The sequence below is a fragment of the Dasypus novemcinctus genome, chromosome 6 (assembly GCF_030445035.2).
Source record: "Dasypus novemcinctus isolate mDasNov1 chromosome 6, mDasNov1.1.hap2, whole genome shotgun sequence".
Lineage (NCBI taxonomy): Eukaryota > Metazoa > Chordata > Mammalia > Cingulata > Dasypodidae > Dasypus > Dasypus novemcinctus.
Window position 1 is genome coordinate 112411985 of NC_080678.1, and position 24687 is coordinate 112436671.

At 52.8% G+C, this 24687-nt stretch overlaps 1 protein-coding gene across 1 annotated transcript in view; it reads right to left on the reverse strand.

The window, feature by feature from the left end:
* LOC101442851 (disks large homolog 5-like) overlaps positions 1 to 24687 on the reverse strand; it is a gene marked incomplete at its 5' end in the record, with an annotated part of 179482 nt that overhangs the window by 61662 nt on the left and 93133 nt on the right.

Sequence of the window (24687 nt, forward strand, 5' to 3'; positions counted from 1 at the left end):
GAAGTCCCGGGTTTGGTTCCCAGTGCCTCCTAAAGAAGACACAGAGCAGACAACAAGTGCAAATGATGGGGTTGGGGGGTGGGGAGAAATATATAAGTAAAATAAATCTTAAAAGAAAATAAAAATAAAGAGCCGGGCAGAGAAGGGGCAGTCCACCTAGCCCTCCACTGCACCTCTCTGCAACATTCTGGCTCAGGGGAGCAGCTGAAGGGGCAGAGTGGCAACTGGGAGTCACTGCACTGGCTTCCTGCTGGGACATCTGGGGAAAGGCTTAGCCAGGGTACAACAGGCCCCAGGGATTTCCTATGGATTGTTATCAACGTGATTCTGGCAGAGGCAGCAGGGCATCAATTAAGCATCAACCGAACTATTTGTTCTGCTATGTCCTAGCTGTCCTTAATAATTTAGTCAGTGTCTTCTTCCTGATTAAACATTACTCATAAACTTATGAGCAATTACACCATCACCAAAGCCAGGGAGTAACACAGGCTTTCCTTTTTCCTTTTTTTAAGTCTTGGTTGACAATGTTAACTCCTGATCTTTGGACACAATTAATTTGAATTCAGATATTTTCAAAGCCAGGATGTTGTCCTCCTGGCATCTGGGGGAAAAACAAACCTTGGATCTGGAATCCCCATTTCTGAACCCACAACTCAAGTCTACCTAAAGAAGCTAAGTCAGGCCGAGCAAGTCACTTCAATTTTCTGGGACTCTATTAATGATTTTAGAAACAAATGGTGTGCTTTGCTTATCAAGACTACAAATGAGGGAAGCAGATTTCGCTCAACTGATAGAGCATCTGCCTACCATATGGGAGGTCCAGGGTTCAAACCCAGGGCCTCTTGACCTGTGTGGTGAGCTGGCCCATGCATAGTGCTGATGTGCACAAGGAGTGCCATGCCATAGGGGAGCCCCCCACCCAAGGAGTGCACCCTGCAAGGAGAGCCACCCCACATGAGAAAAGCGCAGCCTGCCCAGAACTGGTGCCATGCACACGGAGAGCTGATGCAACAAGATGACACAACAAAAAGAGACACAGAAGAACACACAGTGAATGGGCACAGAGAGCAGATTGGGGGGGGAGGGGGAGAGAAATAAATAAAAATACATCTTAAAAAAAAAAAGACTGCCAGTGACAGAAAATTAAGAGGGAGGGAAAATCAACTCCAATTCTTAACTGGGAGTTGGGGGTGGAGCACAACATGCAGAGATTATGGATCAAATAAAATAGGCTGATGAGAGGAATGCAGTGTTTTATACTTGGAATCAAAAGAACTATGCAGTGAAGAGTTGTGCACCATGGCACTGGGAGGGCAAGCCAGAGGTGGCTTTTTTCAGTGGAGTCTTTGAACAAGCCTTAGGGCCTTGGTAACAAAAAGCTGCCAAGAAGGAATAAGTTCTTGGGCTCAGGACCAGAAACGTGGAGGCCAGATTTAAGGGGTTCTCTTCCACCTCCACTCTGGACTAGCCACCCTACACCTGGACATTCTCAGAAGGGGAGGAAGATGCTGAGGAGATGGGGCAGAAATAGCCAGGGGGACTCAAAGACTTGTATGGGGGGGCAGGAGACCCCAAGGGGGGAATGGAAAGACCACGCATGTAAGCTGAGTGGGAGGGGCACCTGAACATAAAGGTGTGCAGGTGAGTGGGCACGTGTGCCCATCAGAAAAAGAGACAAAAGGGGAGGGAAAAAGAGAAAGCAAGGAAAAAGAAGGATTTGGGCAATGGGGAGAACAAGGACAGTGGCCAGGAATGACGGGCAGCCTCTTTAGCACACTTTCTGGGTTGAAGCTCTGAAGAACCTGAGGGTGTTTAGACTGGGTGGAAGGGAACAGGGAGGTGTTCTAATCCAAACAGGACTGTCGGAAGGGATTAAATGCGTCCTATATGGCCTTCAGCAACAGAACTGGGAACAGCGGTTGATGCTGGAGGAAGCTGCAGCTCTCCACAAGCTGGGACACGCACCGACACGCTTCCTGCTCCAGGGGCCTCCAGTTTCTTGGGGTGAAATCCCCTCAGGCGCCCGTGTTCGCAGCAGGCCCGGCGCTCACTGGGCTTGTGCTTATCACCCAGGATGTGTCCAGCTCCAAAGGGAGATGGACCCAGAAAACCCTGATCCATCCCGAACTTCTACGATCTCACTGAAAACTGAATGAGGGGAGCCGACGTGGCTCAAGCAGCCGAGCACCTGCTTCCACATGGGAGGTCCCGGGTTCGCTTCCAGTGCCTCCTAAAAACAGCAAACAAACGAAAAACCAACTCAGGGGATGGGATGTGGCTCGGTGGCTGAGCACCCTCTTCCCACAGACGAGGTCCTGGGCTCAGTCCCTAGCCCCAGGACCTCAAAAAACAAAACAAAACCGTATTCAAGGCTCAGCCTCCCATATTTAAAGTCAACCCACCCGCTACAGCTTTCCTGTCCATTCACACCTCCACATTTTGGTCTCAGCAAAACAATGCGCAACATGATTTTTTCCAAAGTCTCTCTCTTCCCATTCCATAAATATTGTTGCTTACAGATCTGTGAAACCAAGTCAAATTTCACGTTAGGCAAATCCACTGGTATCTTTCAAGATCAAGAACCCAACGCAAGGTCTATCTCCTAAACTCAATTGCCATTTTTAAATTTTTATTTCTTAAGCGGTACTGGGGATTGAACCTTGGAACTCCTGCATGGGAAGCAGGCACTCAACCACTGAGCCACATCTGCTCCCCATTTTTTTCTTTTAATGGGAGTAAGGGAGGCTAGCTGGGTGGCTTTTTTTTTTTTTGGTAAAATGCCTCCTAAAAAAAGCCGGCACAGATGGGCACAAACATTCTGCTCGGAGGCCTCTGCTACGCCCAATCCTCCTTGTGACGCTGCGGCCTGCTCTCCACTCATTTTCAAGGTTGGCATCAATGGCGCCCCACCTTCCACTAAGGTGCCCTCCTGTTCACCCCCCCATGGTGCGTTCCACTGTTAATTAACGTGGCAGACACCGCCTCCCTCGGCGGGGGAGTCCCCCGGCCAACCCCAACAGGTTCTGTCCCTCTGCCCGGTCCCCCAGTCCTGACCCGGGGCAGGGTGACATCTCTCTGCATCTCTGGGCATCACCTCCCCCCCCAAGTCAGCTGGCAGGGCTCCTAGGAGCCGGGGGCGAGGGGGCAGGAGTGATTGTAATTGGAAAGAGCCCAGATTTTACAATGTTCTCAGCGCCTCGGACGTCATGGGGGGGGGAGCCCGAAGACGCTGTTGTCTTGGTCACACCTTGTCTCTGCCCCTATTGTTGTCTTAAAAGCCTGTGTGGTCAGGGCTGTTGGGAATAGGCAAAGACAGACCCTCCTGGAGTCACGCCGCGTCCTTCCAGGCTGTTGTCCCAGGAATTTCACAATCAAATCCGGAGGCTGATGCGAGTCCCGTCCACCCCCACACTTCCCTGCCCAGTGGCCCTCATGGTCCGCCACTGCCCAGTCCAGGCTCCACCCCAACCCACCCTGTAACCTGAGGCAGCTCCAGACGTGGGCCACGGGAGAAACGGGAGATGATGAGCACTCCCCAGCGCACGGAGAGGCCCGGGCTAACCTGGGAGCAGAAGCAGCCCCCTCCCGTCCCCGACAACCCACAGAGCCCGGACGGGTTCAGGAGGCTCAGAGGCTCCTGCAGCTCCCCAAGCCCAAGCCTGTGCAGAAGTCCCCAGGGGACCCAGAGAAATCAGTCGGATGAGAGCGATCTGGAAGCATTTCCAGAAAAGAAAAGGCTAAGGCCACGCTTCAGTGGGTCAGAGTGATAGATCAGCAAGTTTGCCGTCAGAGGACTTATCCCGGGACCTCGTCAAAGGACAGTTTCCCACTCCAATGGGGGTGGGGCCTGAGGGTCTGCACTTCTAACAGGCTCCCAGGAGATGTGGTCTGGACAGGGGCCCTCGCACTTGCAGGAGATGGGCAGATGGGGTGCCAGTGCGAGTGGCGGCAGAGCCCTGGGGGGGAGCCCGACTGGGTCCAGGGACCCCCGGGACCACAGGCCTGGCCCCCGGGCAGCGTCTGCATCCTTCCCAAGGCCTGGCCTGGCCTCTGCGAGTTCTGTTTACTCTGTGACTCAGGCCCTCGGGTCACAGGGACCACTTCAAAAGCACTTCCAGTAAAATAATCCGAGTGAAAAAAAAGAACGCCCAGCCCTAGGGCCCGAGCCTGCAGGGCCCAAGAGAGTTGGGGGCACCCTCTATGCAGCCCTTCATTCACCTGGAGCTTGCAAAGGTGTTGGGGCGGGGATGGACGACACACCACGACGACCACGACACACTCTTCTTCCACCTGGCAATGAAGCCCTTCACCCGGGACTCGTCCGCCTCAGCCTTGAACACCAGGTGGAGCTCTTCCCGTTCTGCCTTCCCCAGCCTTCCAGAGGAAAGGCTCACTGGCCGCGGGACCCCGCCCACTCCGCCCCCCTCCCCAGCACCTCTGGACAGGGGAAGCGGTGCTCCCGGGGGCTCTGGGCTCCCTGAAGGCAGAGCAGGGGGTGCTGCCCGTGCACTACCAGGCCCCCCCTTTGCCCACCTCCAGATCACACCCTGAGGGACCCACCACCCCACACTCATGGGTGTCGTTCAGGATCCCGACACACGCCCTGAGCCCTGCGAGGCACCGGGCTAGGTTTCAGTAGAAGACAAGCCGGGGGCCAAGAGCCTTGGGGGCTACTCACCTGCTGTGAGACTCTGCGGAAATCCCTGCCCCTCTCTGGGTCTGTAAACCGAGGCAGCACACTGCCGTGATGAGAACATGGATGCCAGAGCCAGCCTGCCTGAGGTCACCTCTCAACTCTGCCATTTACCAGCTGTGTGCCCTTAGGTAAGTGACTTAGCCTCTCTGTGCCCACCATTTGCTTATCTGTAAAATGGGAACATAGCAGGACTTACCTCATGGAGATGTTGTGAGGTCATCTGAGTTAATAAATAAAAGGCGCCTGACACAGCAGCTGGCATGGACAGCAGTCCAAGGGTATGCTCCTGTTTTTATCTTCAAAGGACACCACTAAGTGCCAGGACTGAGCTGAGCACGTCACATGCACTGTCTCATTTCATTCCCCTAACAATCTGGTGGTTATCATTATCATCATTTTACAAAGGGGGAAACTAAGGGTTAGAAAAATGGAGCCACTTGCTTAATAAGGGTCATGGTACAGCTAATAAGGGGACAACAAGGAAACAAAACCAGGCAATCTGGCCCCAGTGCCTGTGCTCTTAGCCCCTGTATACAGTACTTCTGCCTGGCTCTAGAAATGCAAATGCAGTCAGGGAGGACTTCCTGGAGGAAGGGGTCTGGAGTGAGTGGTCCCTGGGGGCTGGTGGACTTGGATAAGTACAAGAGAAGCCAGATCAGCTTGAAGCCAGACAAGCAGCAGAACCTGCACCCTGTGCAAGTGAGAAGCCTCCAGGCCCAGGGCCGCCCAGAATAGATGCTCCAGGGGTGGGGGCTTGTTGCCTCCCTGCCCTCCTCCCCCCTCTAAGGCATTCTGAGCTGAGCAAGAAACGAGACTGAAAAGGGGAGGGGGGGTCAGCCCTCCCTGGAGAATCACTCAACTCCGTGCTGCAGAGATAAGGCGGTGGGAGGGGGAGCTGTCGGCTCATCACCCGGTGCAGAGCCCCCTTTCTGCTTCCGAGGTCCCCGAGGTGCTGGGAGGGCGCCTTCAGCTGCTAAGAAGCCTCCTGCAGGCCTGTGCCCAGGGCCCTGCAGCTCCCCTGGGGGCCTCAGACTCCCACACTGTAACAGCTCAGTCAAGGCTGTGGGCCCAGAGACCCAGACTTGAAGGCTGCCAGCCCCAGCATTCCAGGAGAGGTGACCGAGGGATGGGGGACCGAGGGATGGGGGACTGAGGCCCCGCGAGCGGCTGCACTGCACATGCACGTGCCCACCTTGGGTGGGGGGGAAACACTGTTCTCCTGACATGCCCCGAAGAAGTGGGTGACAGAGGACCCCGGCTACCTCTGGGTCAGACAAAGATTCACCCAACTGGGCACCTTTCAAAGTATCAGGTTCATAAGTTAAAGACCTAAAATTGGTTTTCCCCAGCTGAGATGCAGCTGCAGTGTCCTTGACAAAGTTTTAAACAAGAATAATCAGGGAGAAGATGTGGTTCAACCGATTGGGCACCTCCCTCCCACAAGGGAGGTCCCGGGTTCATTTCCTGGTGCCTCCTAAAAAGAACACGAGCACTCAACGAACAGACACAGAGAGCAGACAGCAACGTAGAAACCACTGGAGGTTAGGGGGTGAGTAGAGAAATAAATAAATAAAATAAATCTTTAAAGAAAAAATTATCAAACTGCTGACGTACCCGAGTAATGATGCTCATTTCCCCCTTTTCGAGTCATTGTAAGGACAGCAGTCTGTCTTTCAAGGGTGAATGGGAGTATCCATTTCCCAGGTAACAGGAGAGTTAAAGCTGAGAGAGAGCATGCACGGAAAATCTGCAGGGGGCAGCAGGACCAGGAAGCACGCCTGCTGGGCTCCAAGCTCACAGTTTAAACCCTTCTCCCACAACTCTGGGGACCACCTATAAAGTAACAGGCTGAATGAGCAGATTCTGAGAAACTCTCAGCTGTCAATTTTGCCCCCTTACCTGCTCAGAAGGCAAAAATAAGAAAACAGAGGGAAAGCAAAGCATACACAGCCATAAGTAATCATTTGACACTATTAAAATAAAGGCCTTCTCTCACTAACTTTTGTTTCTTTTTTTTTTCTGGCATATGAAGAAGGAAAGATGGAAGTCTTGAATTTTGGAAGAAAAAAAATAGCAGTCAGGAAGCTTGCTTTCCCTTGTCAGCTAAGCAAAGGTTCCTGGAGGTTTTTGGAAAGGCCTATGTCTGATGAAAGTCACCTTCCTTGGTTCCTCTCCTTTTTAGAGCCTTGGGATGGAGGCAGGAGAGGGAGAAGGGAACTGGGCAGGGGGGTGAGGGGGGGAGGTTTCCAAGACCTTCAACTTGGCCCCAGGGCCTGAGGTGAGAACACCTCTCCATCCTGCCTCTCCATCACCGAACACAAGTCCTGCTTCCTGCTGTCATCTGGCCAGCCACGAGACAGTGTGCCACCCAGGAGGCCCAGCAGGAGGGCCCTCAGCAGGGTCTGGGGAGCTGGGCCACAGCGCACACCCCGGAGGCTGGAGGATGGACTGGGACCAGCTCCAGGAGCCCCCACCACCATGCAAGGATCATCAGGGCACACGGTCACGATCAACGGATGCGGCCCAGCCTGACCTGCACCCCAGAGGTGGGCACAGAGGTGCCAGCCACAGCATCTGCAGCAACAGCAGCAGCAAGCTCCCCTCTTCTCTGCCTGCTCCACACAGCGAGTGTCCCCGGCACAAGGACACAACCGAGAGGGCACAGGGAGCCTGAGCAGCCACTGCCTCTGCCCTGGAATAAACCTCTGAGAGCACGAGAGGACACGACGGGCAGGAAGCAGCTCCTGGAAAGGCACAGCACTGGCTCCCTCCAGCTCCAGCGCCCCAGCAGTGCTCCATGTCCCCTTCTCAGCAAGACACAGAAGAGGCAGCTGCCTCCCTCGCACACTGCACCGCCCTGCATCCCCCACAGAGCACACCAACCACCTCGGGCACAGGCACAGGCTCTGGGGCCAGACGGCCCAGCTCAAACCCGCCACCTTCCAGCTGTGTGACTGGGGCAAGGTGCTTCAACGTTCTGGCTGTTTCCTCATCTGTACAAAAGGAAGGAGAGCGGTGGGCTCTGGGGACTCAGTTATGCCGCAACAAGGAGAGACAGGCAGAGCCTTAGATTGGGCACGAGGCAAAAGGGCCATAAAGCCTGCCTTTCCCCAGTAACCTGGCTCTCCTGGCCACCTAGGTATGGCAGGGCACGGCCTCGCCTCTGTGGTGTAGACTGTGAGCTGCTACTAGCTAGTCTTGGCAGATGACCACCAGCCTTCCCTGGAACATGGGGCAGCTTTATGGCTCAAGCTGCTTGAGCCCCTGAGGTGCCTCCTATTACCCCACCCCCAGGACCTGATGGCTCTCCTCCAAATGGGTGTCCCCCCTGCTGCACACCAGCCTCTTGATGTCTGAGTGCAGCCCTGTGCCTCTGCTTTCTTCTCCTTTAGGGAAAGGGGGCCCCCGCACCCCTGCCACCATTCCGCCGGCCATGGCCAATTCCCAGCCATCCCCCTTCTCCCCTCTTGAGCTCCCAATTCCACCATTCCATCAGAACAAACACAGGTGTCCGCCATGAGCTTGGCATCGCACCAGGCCCTGCATCTGCTTTCTCACCCAGTCCTCACAGCCATGTACACGTGGCCTCAGGCAAGGAGCCGGAGGCACCAGAAGAAGTGCCCGTGCTCTGGACAGGACACTGCCCCTGGGACTCAGATGCCCCTGAGTATTGACCAGATGCTCACTGAACACCATTCCAGGTACTCGGGATGCAGCAAAGAACAAGACGGACAAAGTCTCCGCCCTCATGGAGCTCACGTTGGCAGGAGGCGGGTGGTCAGCAAAGTAAACCAATCAACAAATATAAACTGTATCAGGTGATAAGTGCTATGGAGAAAAATGCAGCAGGGTGCCTGCTGTAGGGAGGAGAGGTGGCTGTTTTGTTCAAAGGTCAGGGAAGCTGCTCTAAGAAAGTCACATTTAAGCAGAGACCTTAGGAAAATATGGAGCAGGAAGCAGATGTGGCTAAAGTGATTGGGTTCCATCTATGAAACAGAAGGTCCAGGGTTCGAGTCCCAGGTCCTCCCGGTGAAGGTGAGCTCGCCTGAGTGGAGTGCTGGCCCATGTGGAGGGCTGGTGCAGCAAGATGACACAACAAAAAGAGACACAGAGAAGAGACAATAAGAGATGCACAGACCAGGGAGCTGAGGTGGCACAAGAGACAGAGCACCTCTCTCTCACTGCAGAAGGTCCCTGGATCAGTTCCCAGTGCCATCTAAAGAGAAGACAAGCAGACACAGAAGAACACACAGTGAATGGACACAGAAAGCAAATGCAAGCACAAAACAATGAAGGGGGGGTGGGGTATAGAAATAAATAAATAAATCTTAAGGGGAAAAAAGAAAATGCAGAATGCTGGAGAAATGTCCTTTCAGGCAGAGGGAAAGCAAGTGCAAAGTCTGGGGAAAGACTGTGCTTGATGAGTTCCAGAAACAGCAAGGAGGCTGGTAGATCTGGGTGGAGTGCAGAAGTGAGAGGGGCAGCAGAAGCTGGCTCCTGCAGGGCCTGTCCACCCCAGGGAGGATATTGGGTTTTATCCCAAATGAGATGGGAAACCTTGGGAAGGTCCTGAGTGGAAGACAGACACAGTCTGCCTTACATTACCTTAAGATCACCAGACACTGCACTGAACACCGTCCACAGGTCGGGCAGGTGGAAACCAGTTAGGGAGCAACTGCAGCCATCCAGGAGAGCGACACTGGCGCTCAGACCAGGCTGGCAGGAGTGAGCTGGAGCAAAGTGGCTGGTGGGCAGGGATATTCTGGACAGGGAATAAATGGGGAAACCTGTCAGAGAACAGGCAGGAGGGGTAAAAACAAGGTGCTAGCCTGTGGCCAGGCTGTGTCTGAGATGTCTACAGACTCACGAGCGGAGCCACGAGGGAGGCCCTGGGATGGACCAGTCTGAAGTTCAGGGGTGAGGTGAGCATCAGAGAAATAAGCCGGGAATTATGTCAGAATACGCTTAGTATATGAAAGTGATTAAAATGGGGAATTTAGGTTGTGTGTATGTTAACAGAGTAAATAAATAAATAAATAAATAAAAGAACTGTATAGCACAAAGAGTGAACCCTAATGTAAACCATGGACTATAATTAACAGTAGCATTGTAATAATATTGTTTTACCAGTTGTAACAAAGGTACCACACTCATGCAAAATATTAATGAGAGGGACAGGCATGATTATATGGAAACTTGGAACTTTGTGCATGATTCTTCTGTAAACCTATAACTGCTTTAATTGAAAAAAAAAAGAGTGAAAAAAAGAAAGAAAAAGGCAACAAGAGTTGATGGGATCACCTAAGGAGGATAGAGGAGGATAGAGGAGAGGTCCAAGGACCAAAGCCTCAACATTTGAGGGTGGGGGATAAGAGGAACCAACAAAGACGACAGAGGAGGAGTGGACAGTGGCATAGGAGGAAAGCCACAAGTCCAAGTAAAGACACTGAACACAACAGCATGTACTCTTGATGCTTAGAGTGACCTGCTATGCCCAGGCTGCTTAATAGTGAAGGTGAGAAAGATAAGCCACTCACTCCTGACCCAAACTGTACCAGCACTCCACCTATCTCCTGAATTTGCATAGCAAGGAGACTGGTGGATGTGAATCAGAGACCTCTTTAGGGAGAGCCTACAAGGTACACTGGGCATCTTACATGTTATGGCTCAAGGCTTGAAGTTACACTCCCAACTCCTAGTAGCTGCTAACACTGAGTACTTGCTGCAGAAAAGCCACTATTTATATGGATAATTTCAGTGAATCCTACCAGACACATACTATTATCAGCTCATCTTCTAGATGGTGAAATGTAGGCTCAGGGGGAATAAACAACTTGCCCCAAGGCCACAAAGCTAGTAAGTGAGTCCAGATTCAAACATGACCCATCCACTGACCCTATCCTAACTCACCAGTCCCCCGCCCCAGTGGACAGCACAGGACGAGAGCAGCCATCCCCCTGCTCCATGAAGACACTCAGGAGAGCACCTGAGAGCTACCAACTGCTGGATCACTGACAAGGGCGGTGCTGCCAGGAAGTGGCCTGGGGGCCATCTTTCAACTCTGCAGCCAAGGTTATCCTTTACAACAGTGGGAAGGAAGGAAGAAGCAGGAGAAATGGGTTTCTGACTCCCTGCTGTACATCCTCAGCTGCAAGCCTTCTCCTCTGGCCCTGGCTTTGGTCCCCACTGCTTGACCCTGTCACTCATCCCACCATCAACTTCTCCAGGGCCACCCAGGAAAGACCAGTCCAATCTCTGAAACAAGCTAGAGAAATATCTCTGGGTTAGAAGGCAGCAGGCAATGGAATGGGCCAATGGGGTTTTGAGAACCTGTTCATGACACCAGTGCCTGGACTAGAAGGCAAAAGAAGTGCAAGAGGCCTCTGTGGAAGATGGTTTGGTGGTACCTCAAGAAGGTGAATACAGAGATGCCATATGATCCAGCAATCTTGTTACTAGGAGGATATTCAGAAGAACTGAAAGCAAGGACACAAACTGACATTTGTACACCTATGTTCAGAGCAGCATTATTCACAATTGTTTAAATATGGAAACAAACTGAGTGTCCATCAAGCAGTGAATGAATAAACAAAATGTGTATATACATACAATGGAGTACTATTCAGCTGTAGGGAGAAACAAAGTTGGGATGCATATGGCAACATGCATGAACCTAGAGGATGTTAAGTTGAGTGAAATAAGCCAGACACAAAAGGACCAATATTGCATGGTCTCACTAACATGAACTAAATACAATGAGTAAACTCATAGAGGTGAACTCTAGAGTATGGGTTATAGGAAACAGAAGATGGGTTTAGAATGGGAGCTGATGCTTAATGTATGCAGCATTATTAAAATGAACAGAATTGATGGCAACACTTTACAGAGAGTTTAACTACCACGGCTGATTTATAAATGTGATTGGGGCTGAAAGGGGTACTATGTGGAAGTAAATGCCAATTGAATAGAAACCAGACAGTAATCCAGGGCATGTATAACAGTGATTTCAGTGGTAGATGAAGATTGTGTTTGACAGCATAAATATAAAAATGCTCTTCTTTTATATAGTGCTAAGAATATGGTGATATGCTGGAAAATTACAACTAATGTAATTTGTGGACAATAGTTAACAGTAATATTATAATATTTTGCAGCAACGGCAAGAAGATATTTCAATACTAAGGGACACAATAGGGGGAGATAAGAGGCTATGAGATTTTTCCTTTTGGAGTAATGAAAATGTTCTAAAATTGACTGAAGTGATGACAGCACAGTTCTGATGAAAACGAGAGCCACTGAGTGTGCACTTTGAATGGACTGTACAGAGTATGGGACTGTATCACACAGTGAATTCTGTGGTAGATGACAGACCTTGATTAACAGGACAAATATTAGAACATTTTCTCCTGAATGATTAACAAATATAATATTAATACAGGGTGTTGATAATTGATTAGGATGGAGGGAAAATATACCAAGTGTAAGATATGGGCTATATTAGCAGTAATATTTTGACGATGCTCTTTCACAGTCTATAACGAATGTTTCACAGCAATGCAAAGTGCTGGGGGCGAGGAGATGCAAAGGAGCCTTGTATGAGGACATGCATGTTTGTTTTGTCAATTCACAAATGCTACTGTGCATTTATGGTTTATGTGTGTTCATATATAAATGATATACTTAAATACATTTTATTTTAAAAACTGCAAAAGGTGACTCTCCCCACTGTCTCCTTAATGCCACACCACCCCTCCAAGTGGTCATTTTCCATTCATCTCAGTTCAGGGGAAGCCAGGGAGCAGCTGGAGGGAATGGAGACCCTGGGAACAGCTCAAGTCCCAAGGCCTGAGCTGGAAGGTGGGGGCAGGACATGACACGCCAGGTGCAGTCAAAGGTCAGGGTTCATTCAAGGAGGTGCCAAAAGGTCACTCATGGGTGATTTCAGTCCACAAAGGTGGAGGAGGGGGAGATACAAAGGAAAGGTCGTGTCTTCATCAGCAACCCTTCTTATCCCAATACCGGCAACGCCAGCGATGGGCTGCTCAGTTCCTTGCCACCTTCCTCGTAGACTTTGTGGGGCACCTTGAAAAGTCCTCCAAGCCTGGGCCCCCAGGAGCAGCAAGGCATGGCGAATCCCTCCCCTACCACAGTATTCCTGCTGAATTTGAACATTTCAGGACCCCTGCCCCAGGTGGGAGAGGCACAAAGTAACTGTACAGTGGTGACAGGACAGGCCAGGGGACAGATGCACCTGGGCTCTCCCTGGCTTAGCCACCTACCAATCCCGGGACCACGGACATGAGCGTCAGTTTCCTCATCTCTCCACGGAGGCTAAACACTCTTTTTTTTTTTTAATTTTTATTTTATTGACTTTGTAATAATATTACATTAAAAATATACATGTGAGGTCCCATTCAACCCCACCCCCCCACCCCACCTCTCCCCCCCAGCAACACTCCCTCCCATCATCATGACACATCCATTGGATTTAAACAGTCTTTATCTGCATTTCAGGGGGGTTGTGCCCAGGAAATGTGATAACAGATGCCACAGTGCTTTGTGACTGGAAAGGAACTCCTGACGAATGTTACAGCTAACATGTGCAGGTGTCCTGAGTATCACCCTCTCCCAGAGGGCACTGTGTGCCTTTTCCAGTCCCCTTTGCTCCTCTACTTTCACCATTAGCCAATTTGCTTCCAGAAGCTACTCCTCATTTCCTCTACTCATATTTAAAACACACACACAAACAAGAAGGAAAATAAATACAAAAACAAGAGTTTTACATCCTCTCTCTCTGTTACCTACTGCTCATTCCAAATCCTTGAGCCCTGAGGGTTCCTCAAGCCCCACCCAGTTTTGCACAATCCTACAGTGAATTTGCTTCCTACAGGCCAGTGCCCCAGCTCCTCAGTCTTGGAATTCAAGAATGCCAGAGGCTTTTGAGCACAGGACGGAGCCAGCAGGGGTGACCTCCAGCAGCCAGGAGCTAAAAAGACTGCTCTCTGCTTCCACAGGAACAGGGGAACAGTTGGGATGTTCTGGCAAGAGCTCCCCTGAATCCCCAGTCTCAGGGCAGTTGAGGAGGAAAGGCACAAGAGATTGTGCAGAGGTGGGGGAGTGAAGTCACGGAGACACTGGGTGGGGAGTACAGGAGGGTGCTGGGGTTTCTGGTTGGGGTGTCCACTTCATAGGGGCAGGGCACCCAAAAGGGAAGAGCTACCTAGGTGAGAGGAGAGTGCGTGAGACACACCAGGTGGCAGGCGCTGAAGAACGCCTCCACGAGGGCGGTCAGCCGACGCAGGAACTGGAGGCTGGGCCGGGGAGGGCGTCCCCAGCCAGCACAGCCCATTTGGGGGTCATCCCAGGGAGCCTGCAGGGTGAGTGGCAAGCCCAGAGCCACGGCCTGACCACGTGAAGTCCTTGGATAAAGAGAGTGGAGGGGAGAAGTGGGAGGGGAGGAGAGGAATGGAGGAGGGGGAGGGAGGGAAGGGCCTGCTCCAGGACTTAGGAAACACTCGTGAGAGAAGTGCGGTTCTAGGCATACACAGGGCAGAACCTGGGAAATATCACCTATGAGGACAGGAGAAGCAAGAAGGCTTTCTGGAAAAGACACAAAGGAAACACAAATTGGACACTCAGGGAGGCAGGAGCGGTGTTCCACAAGGGGGAAGGAGGCACTGGCCTGCCACGGGGAATGTGGAGGGCGGATGTGAAAGGAAAGGAAACCAAGTCTTTGATTTGGTCGTTTGGGGGCCAGGCAGCAGCAGTAAATACAGAGCAGGAGGCCACACTGAGGCCCTGCGGGGAAGGGGCCCCCGGTGGATGGATTCATTCCTGAGGTCTGCTCTGGGCCAGAAGAGGAAGCTCCTGGGCCCACCGCGGGGGGTTCAAAGAGCAGGTGAGCCTCCCAGAGCTCCACTTCACGGGGCTTACTTCTTAGCAGGCTTACTAATACCAATTGCTGACTTGCATTAAACTCCAAAACCCAATCTGCTTCTCTAACATTCTTGAAGTGACTGGGATTGGAAGAGCCTCCAGGGAAAACTGAAAGGACCATTCTCCTCCTCCATCTAGTCTTTCTTTAAGGCCCCTGGGTCTTTCCGGGAGGCCTAAGGCAGATGGCTTTCCAGCCCAAGAGGAGCCTTAGGATACTAGAGAGGGTCCGCTCCCGAAACCACGGGCATCTGTCACATTTTCCAAAAAGGACAGCTGCACACACGCACATGCAGAAACCCACTTCCATATGAAATGTACACCAAAAGCAGGGCTGAGGAGTTCCTAGAGCAGACTCTGGCCTGCAGACCCATGGCACCAGCCCACTCAATGAGGCAGTTTTCATGCGGGTAACCTGCCGGCCGGGTCCTCCCCGCACCAAAGAAAGATGAACCACCACGAGTATTCTCCTCGGTCAAATCTAGGAACAAAGCTCTCTGTCGTGTTCCGGTTTCACAGCTACATTTCCGTGAGTCCAAGCACTCACATTTACCTTCAACTTGACTGCAATTTTATATTCACTCCAATGCTCAGAAAACAGACCCATGATCACTCTTGTCTGAGCTGCAGAGAGGAGCCCCTCCCCAAGGCAAAATCTGGGCATGCACTGCAGTCTCTCAATTGCCACAAGTCAACCACAGGAAATGGGGGAGGAGATCAGAGAAGTGTTTCACATGTACAAAAGGATGTGGGTTATCCTTCACACTGGCCTCCCTCAAGAGAAAACGTTGATTTGAGTAAAAAGAGAAAATATTTCACTATTTTGTGCATAGGGCATAAACCAAAATTTCTTATCCCCCCAAAACCAAGCAGTACACCAAATGACAGCAAAATGCACCAACCCCAAAGATGTGAGCTTCCTTTTTCCCCACCCCCCCACTATACCGAGTGCAGATGCCCTGCCTGCCTCACTGCTGGATCACTGTGCTTGCTCTCTCTAGCTACTGCACCAGCTCAGTAAGGAGTGCAGAGGAAATTTGGATCCAGGCTTTCTTTTTTTTTTTTAAAGATTTATTTTTTATTCATTTCTCCCTGCCACTCCCATCCCCAGTTGTCTGCTCTCTGTGTCCATTCACTGTGTGCTCTTCTGTGACTGCTTCTATCCTTATCAGCAGCACCAGGAATCTGTCTCTTTTTGTTGCATCATCTTGCTGAGTCAGCTCTCCATTGTGTGTGGCGCCATTCCTGGGCAGGCTGCACTTTCTGTCGCGCTGGGCGGCTCTCCCTATGGGGTCCACTCCCTGCGCATGGGGCTCCCCTATGTGGGAGACACCCCTGCATGGCAGGGCACTCCTTGTGTGCATCAGCACTGCACATGGGCCAGCTCCACATGGGTCAAGGAGGCCAGACCTCCCATGTGGTAGGCAGATGCCCCATCCACTGGGCCAAGTCTGCCTCCCCAGGCTTTCTTTTAAACTTCAGCCTCCTAAGAGCTTAAGGAGGTCCATAACCCTGACATTTCACAGATGTCCAGAGGAGGACAACTTAAGCTAGGTCACACAGCAAAGGTGGTGACAGCACCAAGAACTCCCAGTCCACAAGCCAACCTACAATTCTGCCGGAAGGGGCTGAAGGCAGAAGACACCAGCACCTGCAGTTAAAGCAGCTGCACAGCGTGGCCCAAAGCAGCCCGTGGGTGTCCTCGCTAAGCTTTCTCTGCCTGCTGTGGGACTCGAGGGGGAGGGACAGTCGGTCAGTTTGGCTTCTGGCCATCAGCCCCCAAACCTGGCCCCTCATCAGAATCATCCAACTGCTCTTTGAAAATGCCAATTCCGGGGCCCTTTCCTACATCCAAGAATCAGCACATCCAGGAGTGCAGCCCGGGAATCCGGCTTCTGAAGGTGCTCTCCAGGCGATGCTGATGGGCCACCCAGTTTGGGAGTCCCCATCCTGGCTGCACACGCCCCACAGCTATCCATGACCTCAGAGCCTCCTAAAACCCTACACTGCCCCTGGGTCCCCCAAGACCACCCTCAGAGGCCACCCATGCCACAACTCGGGCCCTGTATCCAATGAAAACCAATCCAGACTTTGCCCACAGTGAGAGCAGGAGACTCTAGCCATGAAAATCATTAACTTACTTAAAACTCCCAGCACTCCAGTGCAGGAAATATTCAGAGTACCCATTTTACAGACACAAACCTGAGGTTCAGAGACCTTCAGGTAGACTTGAAACAAGATGTATCCACCTCCAGAGCCCAGCACCCTTAAATGCCGCTAAGGCCTAACGCCTCCTCCCCGCCATCCTCAATGGCACTTCCTGCCCACAGCACGTAGACTGCTCTACCTTCCCCATTCTGGAACCCCCGGCAAATAACTGAAGGAACCCCAGGCTTTCTACCATGTATATTTCTGGAATATTTTTCTGTCTTCTCTTTTTTAAATGAACATTGCATTGCTCTGGCAATAAAAATTTAAGAAAAAGTTAACAAGATTATGGGATTCTATAGAATCTCCTTCCCATAGGCAAGTAAATGATTAAAAGGGATATCTTTTAAAAGAATCTTCAGAAGAAAACAGAGGGAAAAAAAATACAGGCAGCCTTTGCCAGTGTACCATCAGCAAAGATGAGATAAGGAGCTCATGGGGCAGAAGAAAGACTGATACAGCCAGTGAGCCCAGCCAAGCCATCTCCAGAAAATATCTATTTTTACAAGGACATTTCAGAAAAGCAAAGAGGAGACCTGAGGGGCAGACCGGCAGACTCCAAAGCACTTGAAACAGCAGCAGCAGTGGAGGCAGCCACCCACGGCCGGCCAGCCACTTTCATCTGAAAAATCCAGATCTGGTGGTAGACAGACCATCGGCATCCAGCCCAACAGAGCCCCAACTTTCCTACTTCCCACAGCCTGCTGGCGGCCTGCTTCCTCACTTAAATGGAAACCGTCAGGCGTGGCTTTGTGCAAACATGCAAGTTTTCCTCTGGGGCAAACATTCTGAGTCTACGAACTGTTCTTGCATTTTCCAAGCTTCTCAGTCTTCAGTGACAGCATCAAAGAGGAGAGAGGAGGGTGAGGTGGGCACCAGAGAGCAAAGCAAACACGAAGTGCAGGGAGATCCAAATGGGTTTCAGGCAGGAAAATGCAGTAGGAGTCTGCCAGCTCGGCTGCTCCCAGGCGAGGGTCAGCAGCGCCCTCCTCTCCCAGCACCCCACCGGCCAGTCCCATCTGTAGTAGAGAGACTTCCCTCCACGGGACTGAGAGGTCTGGGAGAGGGAAATGATGGGAAAGTGAGTGCAAAAAAAAATAAAAGTTGTTTCAAGGTGAGAGGAAGGGCAATAAGACACTGATGACCAGAAGTCCGATAGGCAATCTACAGGAATAGGGTTAGAGACAATGGTGGCTAAAAACAGTATTACTATTTCATCAGGCAGAGCTTTTGGACCGTTTTTGGTAATGCCATTGATTCTTCTGGAACCACTTTTAAGGGTCAGCCACTTTTTCATTCTAAGGTCATCCATTTAAGCCTCTTAAAATGGTCTCAAAAGATAGACAGGTACGTGCCCAAATCTGCCTTAACACAGTCACCGCACGTCGAGCAAATGGAAATCCGAGGCAAGGGCCTCTGAGAGACTGTCCCAACCCCTGTTATAATACATACTCCTCTCTAGCTTACGCATTAAACCCAATCAAACCATGTCGATTATGGAGCTCCTTTGAGGTGGACAGTGTGTGCAACACATCACGTGTTTTGGGAGTGGGTTTGGGGCTGCTAGGGGTGGGGGCAGTTAAGGAGCGATCCCTCAATTTAACTGAAAAAGAGTAACTTAAACTGAAACATCCCAGTCTCCAAAAGCCTCCACTGCCTTTGAGACGATGGCGCCCTCTGTTTGCACTTCAAGGGTCAAAATGAAGAACTGGCCATGAAGACTCCTGCCCAGGGCTGCCCTCCCAGGCCCAGGCCCAGCCCAAGTATCAATTAAGTCTCTTGATTCCAGTCACTGTAAAATCACCAGGAACCTTCCCTGCAGCTCTGTGCTCCCTCCCCACATCTTCAAGAAAAACAGGGGTCCGTTCTGGGGCTCGCAGTGCAGCATTGGCTGGCCGGGCTCCGGCCGCCCTGTGGATCCTGGCCGTGTCCCGCCTGGAGACAGTGCACCCCACGCTCCGACTCAGCACGAAGGCCACTTGTTTCCCGTGAGTGCCCAGAACAGTGGCTTCCCCAGTGAGTCCAGTCGGGGACCGTGGTCCTGATGGATGGGTAGTGGCAAGGGCTCACTGTGACCCCACAATTAGCAAGGTGGGATCAAGTCACCACGTTCCAGCAGTCACCAGCCAGGCAGGACGGGGCACTGTGGGGGACACTGTGGGGGTCACCATGGGATCTGGCCTCTGTACAGCTGGGTGGGGGCCGGGCAGGTCCCTCCATCTCTGCTCCGGCCTGTCCATGTGGGACCTGTGGCTGTCACAGGAGTCCAGGACCTGAGGAACCTGAGCGGGTTTTGGGGGAGGGGAGGTAGCACCCCTAGGAGGCGTTTGGCAATGTGTGGGGACATGGTTCAGTGGGCTCGACTGGGTAGGGGCTGGGGGCCAGAGATGGTGACCTTCTTGCAAAGTGAAGGAAGACCTCAAAGCCACCAGCACCTGCTGAGATGCACTGCAAGTCGATCCCACGTACGCCAGCTGTTACAACCGCCCCTGGACCACAAAAGCACTAGAGCCACAACCAATTTGGAAGGTAGGAAGTACCAAGAGTTACAAGAGGAAGAAAACTAAAAGATTAGAGGGAGGTAAGCAGATGTGGCTCAACTGATAGAGTGTCCGCCCACCACCTGGGAGGTCCAGGATTCAAACCCAGGGCCTCCTGGCCTGTGTGGTGAGCTGGCCCACATGCAGTGCTGATGCATGCAAGGATGGCCCTGCCATGCAGGGGTGCCCCCTGCATAAGGAGTGCACCCCACAAGGAGAGCTGCCCTACACGAAAAAAGCACAGCCTGCCCAGGAGTGGCTCCGCACACACGGAGAGCTGATGCAGCAAGGTGACACAACAAAACGAGGCACGGATTCCTGGTGACACAGAGAATGCAAGCAGACACAGAAGAGCATACAGTGAATGGACACAGAGAGCAGACAACAAGGGTGGGCAGGGGGAGGGTGGGGAGAGAGAAATAAATAATTTTTTTTTAAAAAAAGATTGGAGAACAAGAGACTAGTTTTTGCATGGTGATCGTGAGGACAAGGGGCAGATTGGGGCTCAAAAGAACAAGAGAAGAGCTGGCAGGATTTACCGAGGGGTAAGGCAAATGGCTTTTCAAAGTGGGGTGCCCCCACCTCTGCTGACTTACCTGAGCCGTGGGAGGACGACTGCGTGCCGACCTGCAGGCTGACCTCGGCTGGCAGGAACTCCACCAGGGGACGGATTGATCGCCTGCCTACGCCTGCCTGCCCCACCTCCTCTCCCCTCCACCCTCACGGCTTCCTCTCTACTGCCACCATCCTGGGGACAGCTCTCACTCATCAACTGTTGCAGCCACCTCCCAATTTGCCTCTGGCTTCTAGGACCCCCACTTTGCCCCTTGCCTCCACGGGCAAGCACGTAATACCTCTCTGCACTCTGTTCACCTCTACAGTGACTCGCAGAGGACTGAGTGGATAATAGTGTCTCAAGGCAGCCCCACTTCGAGCCACTGGGATACCGAGGGCCACCTCCAGGGACCCAGCTATGAGCTGTCGCCAAGCCCACAGCAGCCCTGAGTTGTCCTCTGTGGCTTCAGAACTAAACCTGCCTTGACGCTGGTATTCTAGGGTCTTCTTGGATGTAGGACGCCCGGGCCCCCCACTGCCCCCTACCACCACCCAGGCCTCGGGCCAGCCCGTGGGCCGCTCATCACTCCCTGCTCACGCCCACGTCTTCCCAGCAGATGCCTTTGCTCCCACATCACCCCCACCGACACCTGAGCCATCCCTCCAGGCCCAGCCTAAACGGGACTCCTCCAAGAGGACCTCCCAGGCCCCGCTGCACAGTGTCCCCCCAAAATTCACCTACGCCAGGAACCTCAGAACATGACCTCATTTGGAAATAGGGTCTTCTCTGATAGAGTTAGGACGGGCCTTCAACCCAGTGACCGGTGTCCTGAGATGAAGAGGGAAGGACACACAGAGACACGGAGAAGAAAAGCACGTGAAGACGAGGCACAGATCGGAGCTGCGCTGCCCCAAGCCAGGAGCAGCCGGGGCTGCCGGGAGCTGGAGGAGGCAAGGAAGGCTGCCCCCCAGACCTTCAGGGGGAGCAGGACTGTGCCCGCACCTGGGTTCCAGGCATCTACCCTCCAGAACCGTGACAGAATACATTCCTGGGGTTCTTCTTAGTTTCACCTTTTTTAGGAGGTACTGGGGCTTGAACCTGGCACCCCATAAATGTGAAGCAGGCACTCAACTACTGAGCTAGACTTGCTCTGAAAATTCCTGTTGTTTTTTGTTGTCACTGTTTTTTTGCGGTACCGGGAGCCGGGGACTGAACCCGGCACCTCATATGTAGGAAGCCGGTGCTCAACCACTGAGCCTCACTGGCTCCCTCCTGTTGTTGCTTTGTTTATTCCTATCTGGGTGTATCAACGTCTTTTTGGGGTGTTGCAGGGGCCCGCACCTCACCGTGCAGGTCCGGGACACATTTTTTCCTTTGTTTTGACCAGCAGGTCCCGGGGATCAAACCTGGGTCCTCCGTATGGTTAACGGGAGCTCAATTGCTTGAGCCACAGCCGCTTCCCCCTCCTGTTGTTTTAAGCTCCCAGTGTGTGTACTGTGCTATGGGAGCCTGGGAAACCAATACACTGTCCTACCTGGAAGTTACCTGTCCCACTGCCGCCCTGCCTGAACATCCCCCTAGGGCTCTGGGTTCCACCAGGCCGGTGCTCATCTGCTGACCACGGGCCGCTTCACGAGGCCCCGCGCTTGGTTTCAGGATCTGCTGTCACCGTCCTCACATTAATTTATGAGCAAGGAGCTCTGCATTCTCATTTGGCACTGGGCCTGTGCGGGCAGCGGTGGGCCTCCGGGAGGGTCAGTGCGGTTGGCTGGGTGGGCTCTCCGGATGGGGGCTGCCTTGCGGTCGAAGGAGAGGAGGGGGTTCGGCACGAAGCCGTTGGGCCCTCGCTCTCTCCGCTCAGGCACGGGGGACGCGTGGTGCAAGCAAGAACACCACGGAGACAAGGTCTAGGCACAAGTCTACTTTATTGTTGAAGGGGACATGGTTTTATAGGGTCTAGGGATACGTAAAGGGACTTGATTGGTGCCAGCGGGTGCTGTTGCTTGCGTAGACGGTTACTGGACAGTAGGCGGTTACTGGACAGTAGGCGGTTACTGGACAGTAAGCTGGCTAAGGGGTTAGGAGCAAGGGAGGGGAAGGGGAAAGTGTGGGCTGTCTAGATAATGGCTAGGCAGAAGACGGAGAAGGGGAGAAGGAGGGGCAGTGCCGGCTGCCAATACTGGGCGGGAAGGAGACGGGGACAGGCCTGCAGATTAGGTAGGTGGTCCTCTGTCACCTTGTCAAGGACAAGGGATTTATCTCTCCATCCCCCAGTATGAAGTAGTGTTTGGTAGAGACCCAACGAGGGACGAAACGAGGCACAACTCCGTGTCTCTGCTCTGGGTGGACAGTTAACGTCCCTGCCACCACAGCCCACGTACATGCCAACGGGCTCGCCTCTCCTTCACACACCCATAAAGGGAAGCAATTCACCTCAGCTCTTTCCTCACTGCACATGACCCCACAGGACACCAGGAAAACTGTCCTTGGATTTTAAAATGCAGCACTGGGGGGCGTAGATGTGGCTCAGGCCATTGGGCGCCCACCTCCCACATGGGAGACCCCAGCTTCAGTTCACGGTGCCTCCTCAAGACAAGCAGATGCCACAAGCGCTGGAACCAGCAGATGCTGCAAACAGCAGATGCCACAACCGCCACAACCAGCAGATGCCATAATTGGAAGGCACTGCAATGAGCAGACACTGCAACGAGCAGACACAACAAGCAGACAATGAGCAGACAGATGAGGGAGCCACCCCGGGGGGCAGGGGTAAATAAATCTTTTTAAAAAGGCAGCGTTGGGGATTGAAACCTGTGCCCTCTGTTCAAGTCCTAATCCCCAGTTCTGTGGGTCGGAACTCATTTGCCAATGGGATTTTTGAAGCTCCTATACTAAGATGAAGTCAGGGAAGGGGATGTGGCTCAATCAACTGGGCTCCCATCTACCATATGTGAAGGCAAGCTGGCCCCATGCCTGCGGAGAGCTGATGGCCCACACCTGCAGAGTGCGTGGGGCAGACCCTGTGCCTTCAGGGGCCACCTGCAGCCCCCAGCCTCACGTCCTACAGTGGCCCAGGGCCGTGGGGAGGGGTCCTCCTTCAGCAGACACTCGCCAAGGCCCAAACCAGGCAACGCTGCGGCCCCAGGGGGAGTCAGAACATGGGGAGAGGCCAAGGTCAGAGGTCAGGCCTGGGAAGGGTGGGGGGGGGGCCCTGCAGAGGAGGTGACAGCCGAAACTTGTCACCAAGTGGAGTGGAGGCTGGAGGCCAGCACCCAGGGAAAGGTCCACCAATGGGTGCAGGTGTCCTGAGCCCAGCCCACCATGCCAAGGGAACTGCAGCCTCCGCTCCCAAGTTGGGTGACCTTCCTGTGACCTTCTCTCTCTTCTCTGACCTAGAGGGGAGGTGCCTCACCTTCACCCCAGTGAGAGCTCCATGCATGCCGGTGGTCTGTGACCCAACCCTGTGCACCCCACCCTGCCGTGAGGGGGTCCCTGTTGCTGTGTGCCTGCAGTACTGCTGTCCCTCCACTGCATACCCCCATCCCTGCTCCCAGGCACTGGCCGACTGCCCTCCACGAGCCCTGCCTGCAAAGCGCTAAGGCTAAAGCACCAAAGAGCCAGGATTGTTGACTTGCTGAGGTAGACACATAATTTTGGTTTTACAGTCAAAAAGATGTTGGCATTTGTTGCTGATGATTAAGAGTTTATTACATGGTGAGTTTCTGTCCTCTCCGAGATGCATGTATGCTCCACCTGCTAGAATAACGCATCCCGGGGCCCCATGGGTGATGGACATGGATTGTGCCTCTCACAGCACCTCTTCTTCATCCATCTGCCAAATTCCGCTCCATGAAAAAGCCCAAAGAGCCTGTTTCATGTGTATCCTGTCCTGTGTCTCCCTCCCTAACTTCATGCAAAGAGAAGCCTTTGAATTTCTCATCTCCTTTCTCCATGTTCCTGGTCTCCCACTTTGGAGTCCCACATTCTGAACGTGTCATAGTAGGAGGTGAGGAGCCCCCAAGGCCACTAGCTGGAAGCACGACTTCTCCGTCCAGGTGCCCCAAAATGTGTCCAAGCCCAGAAGGATTCCACTGAACCATGTCCTCTCCACGAGAGAAGAAAAACAATTCCCCATCTGGTTCCATCTGCCCCTGCTGGAGAATCCACACCCAAGAAGGCTGAGTTATAGTGAGCAGCATCCTCCCACCAGGCATAGCTCACGGTCTCTCTGTGTCTGTGAAATCGCCAGGCCCCCGGGCCCCCGGAACCTGGCGTGGGGTCCCCGAGCACCTCAGGAGGGTCTGCAAGGGCAGCTGTGACTGAGGGCACCCAGGCATTCACTTCATTAGGGAACTAGGCTGTTCTCCACCTCAATCCCGTCTTCCTGAATGCTACATTTCTGCCTTTCAATTGAGTGCACGGCAAGAACGGGGGGAAAGATGGCAGGTTTTGGAGTTTAATATCGATTGAGTTAGATGGCTAGTGAGGGAAATAACCATAATTTCTCCCATGTTTAAAAAAATTTCTCTGGAGGGGCCCGTTTCTGTGTATGCAAGTTGTGTGTGCAGGCTTACCCTGGGACAAATAACCATTGGCCTTCAAAGCCTTCCTGTCTGGCGTTGCTGCTGCTTGAGGGAGCCCCCTCTCCCCCTCCCTGCCCCTCACCCTCCTGTGCAGCCTAGTCCCCCATCTGTCCAGCCAGCCACCAGGACGGGCTTGGGGAGAGCATTTCCCACTCGCCTCCCAGGCTGTCT